This window comes from Dermacentor variabilis, chromosome 3 (genome assembly GCF_050947875.1).
Source record: "Dermacentor variabilis isolate Ectoservices chromosome 3, ASM5094787v1, whole genome shotgun sequence".
NCBI classification, from domain to species: domain Eukaryota; kingdom Metazoa; phylum Arthropoda; class Arachnida; order Ixodida; family Ixodidae; genus Dermacentor; species Dermacentor variabilis.
Window position 1 is genome coordinate 234,649,990 of NC_134570.1, and position 12,276 is coordinate 234,662,265.

The 12,276-nt window shown below is 43.5% G+C and overlaps 1 non-coding gene across 1 annotated transcript; it reads right to left on the reverse strand.

Annotated features, from left to right (window-relative positions):
• Positions 1-1,018: 1,018 nt before the first annotated feature.
• TRNAS-CGA (transfer RNA serine (anticodon CGA)) lies at positions 1,019-1,091 on the reverse strand. The gene has a single exon. It is a non-coding gene; the product is annotated as a tRNA-Ser (tRNA).
• Positions 1,092-12,276: the final 11,185 nt, after the last annotated feature.

The window sequence follows — 12,276 nt, forward strand, 5'->3', positions numbered from 1 at the left end:
ATATAGAAGGGCCTTTCAGATTCCGCTTTAACAATCATAAATCCCATGCTAACAGTTTGCCCAACCTGCCCATCTCAAGACACATGCATCTTCCTGACCACTCATTTGATAAACTGAGAGTCACGTTGCTTGAATCTGGATTTCGTTCAAATTATGATAGAGAAGCCCGCGAATCCTTCCTTATCTGTAAGTTTGATACCGTCGCGTGTGGTATGAATGAATGTGTAGGAAAATTGAGTTGCCTGTCTTTGTAGCCCGTCACTTGTCCCTTCTTCTACTAGCACGTCGCTATTCCCCTTTTTCTGTGTCTGTGTTTGCTTGATAACATAGCACATATTGAGCACATAGCGACGTTTTGTTGTCATGTGGTGATTGGTTTTTACAATTCATTTCGGTGCGTTTTTATGCTTTGTATTTTAGATGATACGTTTGCAATCGCCATCGGTCTATACACGTGTCAGCTGTCCTTTGAACGATTCAGATGCATTTTGTTCGCCCATTTTATTAGTTTTCATGTAAAGATATCTTCATTTGGTTGATAAGCACATGTATATTAACTGTACTGACACCATGCAATGTATGCTGATGAAGGCCGGACCCCGGCCGAAACGTCAATAAACCGCTTGCATACGCGCGTCTACTTCACTGTGAATATTTACCCGGACCCAGAACTGCTTTCTTTCTCGTATATATATATATATATATATATATATATATATATATATATATATATATATGTATATATATATATATATATATATATATATATATATATATATATATATACATATATATATATAAAACATTTATTAAGCACAAGTAATTTTCCCTATGTCGTCTTTGGTGTCAGTGTTTGTTGGCTACTTATGATTTGACTATATATATACATATATAGTCAAATCATAAGAAGCCAACAAACACTGACACCAAAGACGACATAAAGAAAATTACTTGTGCTTAATAAATGAAACAAAGAAACGATAAATTTATGGAAATTAAAGTGGATGAAAAAACAACTTGCCGCAGGTGGGAACCGAACCCACAACCTTCGCATTTCGCGTGCGATGCTCTACCAATTGAGCTACCGCGGCGCTGTTTTTCCATTCACTTTCTTGGGTATTTATGTGTCCGAGTAGATCCCTGGGAGTGTTAGCCAGCGCCACCAATCACAGACCTTGGCGGCGGACGTGGAACGTCCTTTTTTCCGCAGGCGTCACGAGAACGTGACCTTTTTGGGTGAAGGCAACCGGTCAATAAACCCACATATGCTACCTGAAGGCATCAATGTTGCCGGATTCGAGACCCTCGTTATGTAATAAACGAGAAGAATGGGGGTTAACCGAGGGGCCCAATTTTTATTAGTCATATCATAAGAAGCCAACAAACACTGACACCAAGGACAACATAGGGGAAATTACTTGTGCTTAATAAATGAAGCACAGAATCGATAAATTAATGGAAATAAAAGTGGATGAAAGAACAACTTGCCGCAGGTGGCAAGCGAACCCACAACCTTCGCATTTCGCGTGCTGTTATTTCATCCACTTTAATTTCCATTAATTTGTCGTTCCTTTGTTTCATTTAATAAACACGAGTAATTTCCCCTATGTTGTCCTTGGTGTCAGTGTTTGCTGGCTTCTTATGATATGACTAATAAAAATCGGGCCCCTCGGTTAACCCCCATTCTTCTCGTTTTATATATCTATATATATATATATATGTATACATATGTCGTGTGCAGTCAAGCATACAATCATTACCTTGTCCCTGTGCTAACGTATGGGGCAGAAACTTGGAGGTTTCTTGGACTTCTTGGACACAAATAAGGGCATTGTGTTGTCATGTTGGAAGGCACTTTTCTAGAGGAGGGTGCGTCAGCCACTGACAGAAATTTTAATGAACTTTATGCCAATCTAGCTAACATAAAATGTTGAGTTGGCATGAAGTTGAATCAGTTTGGTTTGACAACGGTTTCAAATGATGTTAATGTGGAAAAATGTCCTCTTTTATGCGCCTTCTTCAGTGCAAAACACACAAGCTTAGGGAATCTATTTCAGAACCATTGTGTCGGAATATAAATCATGGCTTCATGTTGTTTCAAAATTTCTGCAGACACACCTTGACAGGCTGAGAATCAACAACCAATTCCTTGCTCCCAGCTCTCAGTGTGTTGTACACTTCCTGCAGGAGCATAGTCTGGGGAAATGGACAGGTTTTAGTATAGATGCAGAAGATCTATACAATCCTTTGCCGCAGATGCGTCTCCTGCAGTTTGTTAAGGATTGCATACACAATCAAACAGATTAGCCGGAATGTATTGAAAGGTGTAAAATTCTGGTTCCAAGTTTTCTGGAGCTTTTTGATCCCTATATAGAGTCAATTTCGGTCTGGTGGGAAGGTAGAATATGTGTACAGAATGCTGGCATCTGCATAGGTTCCAGTGTTGCATCAGTGCTCAGTAATATTTTCAGTTATGTTGACCAGCAAATAATCAAAACCTGATGGGCTTGCTCTTAAAATTTTCAGATACGTGGATGATAATTTGTTTTTCGTGAGCAAATGATAACTTTCGCAGAGCTGTCATCGAAGTACTGAAGCTATTTAGAGAACAAGAGCAAGGTTTCAACTTCACTTTAGAAGTTCCAGAAAAAATGTGCTGCAACTTCTTATATCAGGCTTACTTTTATGTGGTATCATGAATGCTGGGGATATGAGTCGAGAACTTTTAAGTCCCTTCTTTATTATAGGTCTAGCCATTCAAGACGTATTAAGTACAGTACTGTCACTCACACAATTAGAGATGTCCCAACCAAGAGCTATCCTCACCTTATCCTTGAAAGTGTAAGGAATATGGTGACAAGGCTTGATGAGGCAGGTTATCAAGTTTCATTGGTTTCTTTATCTTGCAACACGTTAATTAAGGAACTTAAAGTGCAACCAGGTTGGTAGAAGCTTAAGGAGTAAGAGTGGAACAAAGTTGGCATTATCCCGTCTATTCATTGTCGCACAGGCTGAAAAAGGTGGCTCTTAAGTTCCAGATTAGGATTGGGTTTTCATGCAAAAATGAACTTGTGGCGACGAGCGACCACGTAGACCGTTAAAGTCTCGGGCTCTCGCAGGAGAGGAAGAACCGACAGTCCGTCTCTTAGCGTAGCATTCTTTTTAATGATCTCTTTCGGAACGCTAGCCCGTGCCGGAGCGCCAGCCGCTCGAGCCTCGTGTAGACGCGAGCGTCTACGTCATCCCTCGTGCGACGCCGATGCTGCTGCCGCTACAGAGGGCTCCCCCCCTAGAGAGGAGGAAAGTTCGACGAACGATGGAAAGTCCACGTGACGCGGCGTGTCTTGGCGTTGGTCTTGGGTGTCACGTGCACTGGCGGCGGCGAAGGATGCAGCAGGGTCGCGTCGCATACTGGTGGAGCTGATGGCGTGGGTGCTTCTATGTAGGCGAGTTTGAGACGTTCCAGGGCAATTGTGTCTGATCGGCCGTTGACATTCACAACAAACGTCGTCGGACGACGCTCTAGAACACAATATAGCCCGGAGTAGTGTGGTTGCAAAGGCTTCCGCACGGCGCAGTTACGCACGAAAACGTGAGTAGCAGAGCAGAGTGCGGGAGAAACGTACGGGGACCTTGCTTCTTGTGAACGTGTAGGCACGGGGCGCATCTGGCTGAAGAAAGCTTGCAGTTCGGCAACGTAGTCGGCAGGTGATGGCATAGGCGTTTGGGGGGATGTCTTCTTCAGCGACCGGTAGTTGATGGTAGGCGCGAACGAGATCGATCTTAGAAAAGATCGTCGCACCGTGCAACACTACCGTGAAGTCCTGAATGTTCGGTAGAGGGTGGCGATCAGGAACGGTGACGTTGTTTAGTGCCCGGTAATCACCGCATGGGCGCCAGTCTCCCGTCTTCTTAGGCACCATGTGAAGCGGTGATGCCCAGTTGCTGGAGGAAGGGCGGATGATGCCAAGTTGCAGCATGTGTTCGAACTCCGCGCGAGCGATCTTGAGTTTCTCCGGGGACAAACGCCGGGGTCGGAAGTAGACCGGTGGGCCGGAGGTGACGATGCGATGGCACACGTCATGTTGTACTGGTTGCGTCCAGTCCGGCAGGCGCGTCAAAGTGGGAAACTCGCGTAGGAGCGCGGCGAAAGGTTCGTCCAACATGGCAGAAATAGGCGCTATGGGCGATGTGCCTGATGATGGGACGCCGGGAACGGATAGCTGGGTCACGGAGTCGATGAGACGGCGTCGTTGGATGTCCACAAGGAGTCCGTAGTTATGCAAGAAGTCTGCTCCAATGACTGCATGACGGGCGTCTGCAACCAGGAAGATCCAGCGGAATGCTCGTCGAAGGCCAAGGTTTAGCATGACGGAGCGTGACGAGAAAACTGGAATCCTGGTGCCGTCGACGGCTTGCAAAAACGACACAGGAGTCCCTTTTCGGTCGGAGCGCTGGGCGGGGAGAATGCTGACGTCAGCACCTGTGTCGACTAAGAATCGTTGTCCCGTAACTCTGTCCGTCACGCAGAAAAGGCGACTTGTGTGTTGGGCCGGACCACTCGTCGCCGTTAGAGGTCGGCCGGCCTGTTTCCCTGCCAAGCGCAGGGACGCCGACAGTGACGAGCGTCGTTTGCAAAACGGCGGTGGTAGTAGCAAACGCCAGGCGCTGTAGTTGAGGTTTCATTTTGAGTGCCCTTGCGTCTTGATCTGCTGGAACTACGGCTGCGTGGGCGATGAGACGCGCGGCGATGTTCCGCTCCACAGATGATGCGTTCCAGGCGCTCACACAAGGAGTCGAGCGGAGATTGCACTGCGGATGAGCAGAGAAGAGTTTGCAGAGCGGTTGTATTGTCACCCGGAGACGGTGACGTGGCTGCGATGGTTGGGCTGGCTACTTCCATGACTTTGTCGGCCAAAGCGGCAAGTCCGGTAAGGTCCATGGTAGAGGCTGTCGCCAGGACCATCTGCACGTTAGCCGGGAGTCGTTGCAAAAACAGTTCGCGCAACAGCGTGTCGTCGATGGATCTCGCGTTGTTTCCGAGCAGCTGGCTCATTCGGCGAAGAAGTTGACTAGGGCGTCGGTCGCCGAGTTCTTCAGCGGACAGAAGCTGCTGGATGCGAGAACGTTGTGAAGCTGCTGTGCGCTGTAGCAGTGCTGCCTTGAGATCGTCATAGGCGGCGGCAGACAATGGGGAGTTCAGCAAATCTGCCACCTCGTCCATGGCGGCGGGCGATAGCGCTGCGACGGCGTAATGGAACTTCGAGGCTTGAGAGCGGATACCAGCGACTTGAAATTGCGCTTCGGCCTGAAGAAACCACGCCGAAGGATGCTGGTCCCAGTACTGTGGAAGGCGGACAGCGATGGCGGAACAGGAGGGCTCACCGCGTTCCTCGGATGGATTCTGGCCTTGAGCTCTCGTAGCGTCGGTCTGGTCCATGGTCGTCTCTACCACAGGAGCGTATGGCAGTATCACGTCCGGGTCACCAAACTGTGGCGACGAGCGACCACGTAGACCGTTAAAGTCTCGGGCTCTCGCAGGAGAGGAAGAACCGACAGTCCGTCTCTTAGCGTAGCATTCTTTTTAATGATCTCTTTCGGAACGCTAGCCCGTGCCGGAGCGCCAGCCGCTCGAGCCTCGTGTAGACGCGAGCGTCTACGTCATCCCTCGTGCGACGCCGATGCTGCTGCCGCTACAAACTGAAGGAAATGTTTGAAACAATACACAAGCACATTCTTCACAAGGGAGGTCTGAACAGAGGGGACTGCAAAGTGAAACATAACATGCAGTTTGTCTCTTGCACACAAAATGTTGTTTATTCGATTCCTTTTTCTTGCAGCCTACAAAATATTATATCGGTCAGATTGGAAGTTGCTTGAATATTCGACTAAGGGAGCGCCATAGTTCTTTGAAGGGTTCTTGCGCATTCACACCTTTCTGTGAACAGTTGCAAATGTGGGTGTCATCCAGTTTCTGAAAGTACTATTGTGTTGTTCAGACACCGTTAAAAGCTCTCACATGAATTAGTGGAGGCTTATCACATTAGAAAGAAAGGCTCACTATGTGTTAGCCAGCCATCCATCTCGCTGCAAGTTAGCGAGGCTGCCTTGTTAGATCTTGAGTAAAGCCACTGAGTTGCATTGTGCCTCAGTAATTGTTTTTTGTGTGATTAATCAGCCGTGACATGTGTGCTACATGCGCATTATGTGATATGAAGGTTGTTTTGATATGTATCTGCATGTGCTTGGGGGCCGGGTGTTGGTCACGTGGTGTGTGTTATATATTGGTTGTTTTCTTCCAATAAACTTCATTTGCCAGTGGTGTATCCTGTCCCGTTCTGCTATTTCTGTCGGCGTCTGTCGTGCAGTAGCTACCATGAAGCTTCTCCAACTTGCCCAATTTTCCATCTTATTGAGCTTAGGGCGGGTAGCCAATGGAGCAGCAGAGTCACCGAATGGGTGCCGTGGGATATATATATATATATATATATATATATATATATATATATATATATATATATGTGTGTGTGTGTGTGTGTGTGTGTGTGTGTGTGTATTTAAAGGTAAAATGTAAAGGTAAAATGGTGGTAAGGTGGTAAAAGTAAAATGAAGAGATTTTCACATCATAACTAACCCTTTTAACATACTTACCTGCAAAATTAAACACTCTGTTCTTATTAAACACCTTGTAAATAAGTATTCGTATTACTAATAATCTTTCAATGCAAATGCATATCAACTTTTTAACTAATGCTAATAACTGAACACGTGGCTTTTTGTGCTGCAAGTTTTCTTGGACTTATGCTTCCCTTAAACTTATACTGTATAGTATGTTTGCAATATCAAACTAGAGTATGCTTCATCAATCCGAGATATACCTACAAAAAACACAACTCTCATATTTAGTTGAAGCCATACAAAACCAACTTCTACATTTTATTGTAGCTGCTTATTCCCGTACGGCAAGCATATCAACAATTAAAACTTGCCTTGATTGGCTACGCTTGTCAACACAAAAACTTACCCGTTTATTTCAGATTCTCAATTGAAATATGTTTTATTACCTCCTTGTAGCTCATTGATGTGTGTGTGTGTGTGTGTGTGTGTATAGGCGTGCGTGTGTGTGCGTGTGCGCGTGTGCGCGTGTGTGTGTGTTCTCAGGCTGCCTTTAACAGGAATAGTAAGATTGGTTTGGCAAGCTGGCACCTGTACCTTGAGGTTGTGGTTCATTCTCTATGAAATACAAGTACAAATATATGGTTAGGTTAGTTATGGGAATAAGCAGCTACAATAAATTGTGCAGGTTGGTTTTGTATGGCTTCAACTAAATATGATAGTTATGTTCTTTATAGGTATATCCCTGATTGATGAAGTATACCCCAGTTTTGATTTTGACAAAAACATTATACAGTATAAGTTTAAGTGAAGCAGGAGTCCAAGAAAACTTGCAGCACAAAACCCATGTGTTCAGTTATTAGCATTAGTCAAAAAGTTGATATGCATCTGCATTGAAAGACCCCTAGCAAAAAATTTGATAGGATAAACTAATACAAATTCTATCAGTTTCTTCTGTTTCATTATGAAACAATACAACTGACACACTGATAAAATTTCTTTTAGTTTTATTCTGGACATATCTGTGCTATTCTGCGTGTACAAGTCTACTAGTGTATTCTTTTTATTAGTGTAATAGTGTATTCATATTAGTTTGCCAGATCTATAGTCTGTCAGTATTTATGTGTGTTGTATAGGTGTAATGTGCTTCAAGGAGAAGCAAGCTTCCTCGTTTGCCCAAAAAGTGAGTAAGAAATAATGTATTTATATTATTACAAAAGAGAATACATCTAAATAAGGTATGAGGCCCAGGATTTGCAAAAGAAAGATTATTGGAACAAATATACACCATAAAACAGCCTAAAAAGAATAAATATGTGATCACATTTAAAAGACAAAAGAAGTTTACATTGGTTCGCGAAAAAGTTAAGCCTCTTTACATCGAATGTTATTGGCAACCAAGCCACCGAATAGGTTCACACGTACACTACGAAGATTATCAGACTTCATTCACAATCAGGAAAGCTAGTGAATGGAAGTGGTGGGTTCTTCATTATTCATTACCTTGCCTTCATGAATTTTTGCCGGATAAGAATGCCAGACATGCCAATTTGCTTGTGGAGGGTGTCTATATACTTCTACTGGACACCGTCACTTCAGATGACCATAATGAGATCATCCGATTTTCTCTCGGAGTTTGTTGTGAGAACACAGTCTTTGTACGGATTGGGTGCAGTGACATACAATATAGACCACATTCTGCATCTTCCTAAAAGTGCGGCTAAACTAGGACCTCATTGGTCGCATTCTTCATTTGTATTTGAAGGCGGAAATGGACTTCTTGTGAAGTTGGTCAGCGGAGCTGATGGTGTTCTTTTACAAATAATGGAATGTTATGTACTTGCTCAAAAGTTACAGGCAGCTAAAGCCAGTTTAAATCTTTTACCAGAAGCAGTCAGTTTTCTTGGAGTACAGGAGAGGAGAGCTGGTCAGCAGACAGTTTTGTTAGGCACTGGAAAGCTGTGCCTGAACTTGGATGAAAGTAAAAAACAGGCTGTAGTCCACAACCGTGCCTGTGACTCAACAAGTGTCACTGAATATTACCAAATGGTCATCAACCAACGAACATTCCACTCTCTCCAGTACACTTGAACTATGAAGACTAAAATCAGTGAACTTGTTCTTGTATACTTCTGCAATGCCAGAAACTATTTCCTGTTGAAATTCTCCATGCAAAGCACTTTTCAATCTGCATCAGAAAAGAGGAGCCACTAGTTTACGTAACACCCAGTCAAGTTATGCACCTTTGCGTGTTTATGCAAATAGACCAGAATATTTTTGTAGCGACAATACCAAACCTTTATGAGAGACTAATTCCCATGCACAAGACATGGTAACCATGAACAGTATGTCTTCAGCCATGGTACATGAATGTCTGGTAATAACAGGTCATAGCTTTAAAAAACAGCAGTTGGTAACAGTGCACGACGCTTTATGGCATTCTGTAAGAATCAGCTTTTGATGTTTGAATATATTAAACAAGCCAGAGCCATCAAAATTCTAGAGTGTTTAATTTTTCTTGCGATAGCTTCTTGTTTTCCTAATGAACCAGCTAGCCCAATTTGCCACTATTCATTAGTGCACTCTTGTTGAGCAAGAGCTTGGGGAATTGCATGGTCTGCATGTTGGCAGTAGTGATGCAGCTGCTGATGAACAGTCGCAGTATCGAAAACATGACAATATTTTACAGGACTTATGCATAGTTTCGGGTCGGTGTCCTTACATGTAGCGAAGGGCCCTACTTAACCACGTGACTGCCTTGAGTGGGTGATCACAGTGAACAAACAGTGCTTCACTAGCAGATGGTGGCGATGTAAAGCTTCTCACTCTGTATGCAGAGGAATGTAAAGCACCGGAATGGGTGCCTGAAGCGAGCAGCTGTGCTACTTGATACAACAGCATCACTTTGACACCATGTATCTGTCTTCCTCACTTTATTTTATCCTTTGACTCAATGTAGCTGGTGCAAGTTCATTCGTTAACTGTGGCGGCATGACTAAGACACTGTCGTTTTTCTGAATGAAACAAGCAAACTCTGAAATTTTATTTTAACAGTGTCTCACGGTTTGAATCAAAGACTCCAAACACTATATATGAAGCCTGTTGCTGATAGTCTTCTTTGCTGTCGCGTGCTGAAGGCTACACAGGTTAAACTGCTTTTACACATTTCGACGTGCGGTGGTTGAACTAGCACCCAGTTAAGAATTGTGTTTTCTGATTTTGCAATATGTGCACTGATGTTTAGCTGTTTTTATTCATGAATATGTGGTTTTAAAAATGGTAAATCCATGTTCTTACATGAATAAGTTCTCAGATCTGTACTCACTTTTGCTTAAATAATATTGCTGTATTGTCATGTTCTGACATAATGCTGTAGATCTTGTACCAATAGCGATGCTTGTCCTGTTTCCTTGCTTCCTGTCAGTGTGCCATGCCAGTTTGTTCTTTTTGCACAAGCTCACTTGTGTTCTGTCACATATCACAACACTTTTGGGATGAATACAAAAGGGCATAGTCTGGAGAAAATAGCTTCATATGAAGTTGGAATATGATAAAAAGATGTGCCAATTAGACCTGGCGTTCTATATAGCATCTGCGAGCACAAATGGGCATGGTGAGGTTGGTAATTCAGTCTGTGTTCTTCCTCTTATGTGTTTGTTCAAATGTGGCTAAAGTTACTTGCTTATTCTTTAGATAATGGAGTTTAAAATAAACCCTAGTCATGTTTGTAGTCATGCTGCTTGTGTCTTGTCCTTGTTCTTTTGTGGATGGATGCATTAGCGTTGTTATAATTTTCAAATCGAGTATGTACCAACTAGCCCAGAAAGTAGCTTTATGAAATCATGTTGGTAGCGTCTAATTTATGGCGATCACAAACTCAGCCTGACATGTTGGAGCTGCAGCTAGTATCCACAGTATTGAAAGTGCTTTGTTTTGCTTTTGTAAATAAGCTTTATTACAACAGTAGGAAGATGCCTATGAAGAAAGGAGTCAGACAAGGAGACACAATCTCTCCAATGCTATTCACTGCGTGCTTGGAAGAAGTATTCAAGCTATTAAACTGGGAAGGTTCAGGAGTAAGGATCGACGGCGAACACCTCAGCAACCTTCGGTTTGCCGATGACATTGTTCTACTCGGCAACACTGCGAACGAGTTACAACAAATGATTGAGGGCCTTAACAGGGAGAGTGTAAGAGTGGGGCTGAATATTAATATGCAGAAGACAAAGGTAATGATAAATAACCGGGCAAGGGAACAAGAGTTCAAGATCACAAGTCAGCCTCTAGGGTCTGTGAAGGAGTACGTTTACCCAGGTCAACTAATCACAGGGAACTCTGACCATGAGAAGGAAATTCATAGAAGAATAAAAATAAGTTGGATCGCATACGGCAGACATCGTGAGCTCCTGACTGGGAGATTACCATTATCATTGAAAAGGAAAGTATACAATCAGTGCATTTTACCGGTGCTGACATATGGCGCAGAGACTTGGAGACTGACAAAGAAGCTTGAGAACAAGTTAAGGACCAGGCAACGAGTGATGGAACGAAGAATGCTAGGTATAACTTTAAGAGACAGAAAGAGAGCAAACCGGTATAGATGATATTCTAATAGACATTAAGAGAAAAAAATGGCGCTGGGCAGGTCATGTAATGCGCAGATTAGATAACTGTTGGACCATTATGGTGACAGAACGGGTACCAAGAGAAGGGAAGTGCAGTAGAGGATGGAAGAATACTAGGTGGTGCGCCAAAATTAGGACATTTGCGGGTGCTAGTTGGAATTGGTTGGCGCAGGACAGGGGTAGTTGGATATCGCAGGGAGAGGCTTTCGTCCTGCAGTGGACATAAAGAGGATGATGACGATGATGATGACAACAGTAATCCTGTTTTGGATATGCATTAAATGTTGCACATCCATCTCGCAAAATTTGTAAATGTAATTTTGTCTTAAAGGAACTGGAGCACACCTGCTACAAAAATGGACTGATACTTTCCTCATGCAACTTCCCCAATGTAGTTTCACAGACTAAGTAACGCTGCTGCGCTTTGAAAAAGTGTGCTTTAATTTATCTTGAAACATGTTTAGGATAACATATCTGCATACAAGCTGTAAAAAGTTTTGATAATTGCGCAGTTTACGAACTTCATTTTTATTTGATACTCTAATATCCCAACTGTGTTTGTTAATCTGTTCACGTGGCAGGCAATGCATTCGGGGTTGTATATTCAGTTCATTTTAAAACATCGCTTCAGGTGTGCGGGCACCGGTGTGTGTGCTATTTCTAACATGCTTTATCAGTGCCTCAATTAGACTTCTGTATGTCGTATGATGATAACTATCTGGGTTTAAAAGACCGATAAATCATGCTATTTGGTCTTGTAGGCAGCACAGTGAGGTCTATTTACTGCCTACCAGTCTGGTAAAGAGTACTATGGGTCAGGTAGGAATATATATCACTCTTAGAAGGACTCGTACAACCTATACGTATTCCTAAGAGACTTGTAGAAATTTCTATCAGTTTTATTGCAAGGGTACAGATGTTAGGTTTTTACCTAGTGATAGCACTCCGAAGAGACATTAGTGGAGACATTGCCCCACTGGGCACGTGCAGCAGCTAAGCCCAGTTGGCGGGGGGAGATACGGACCGGGCGCCGGCT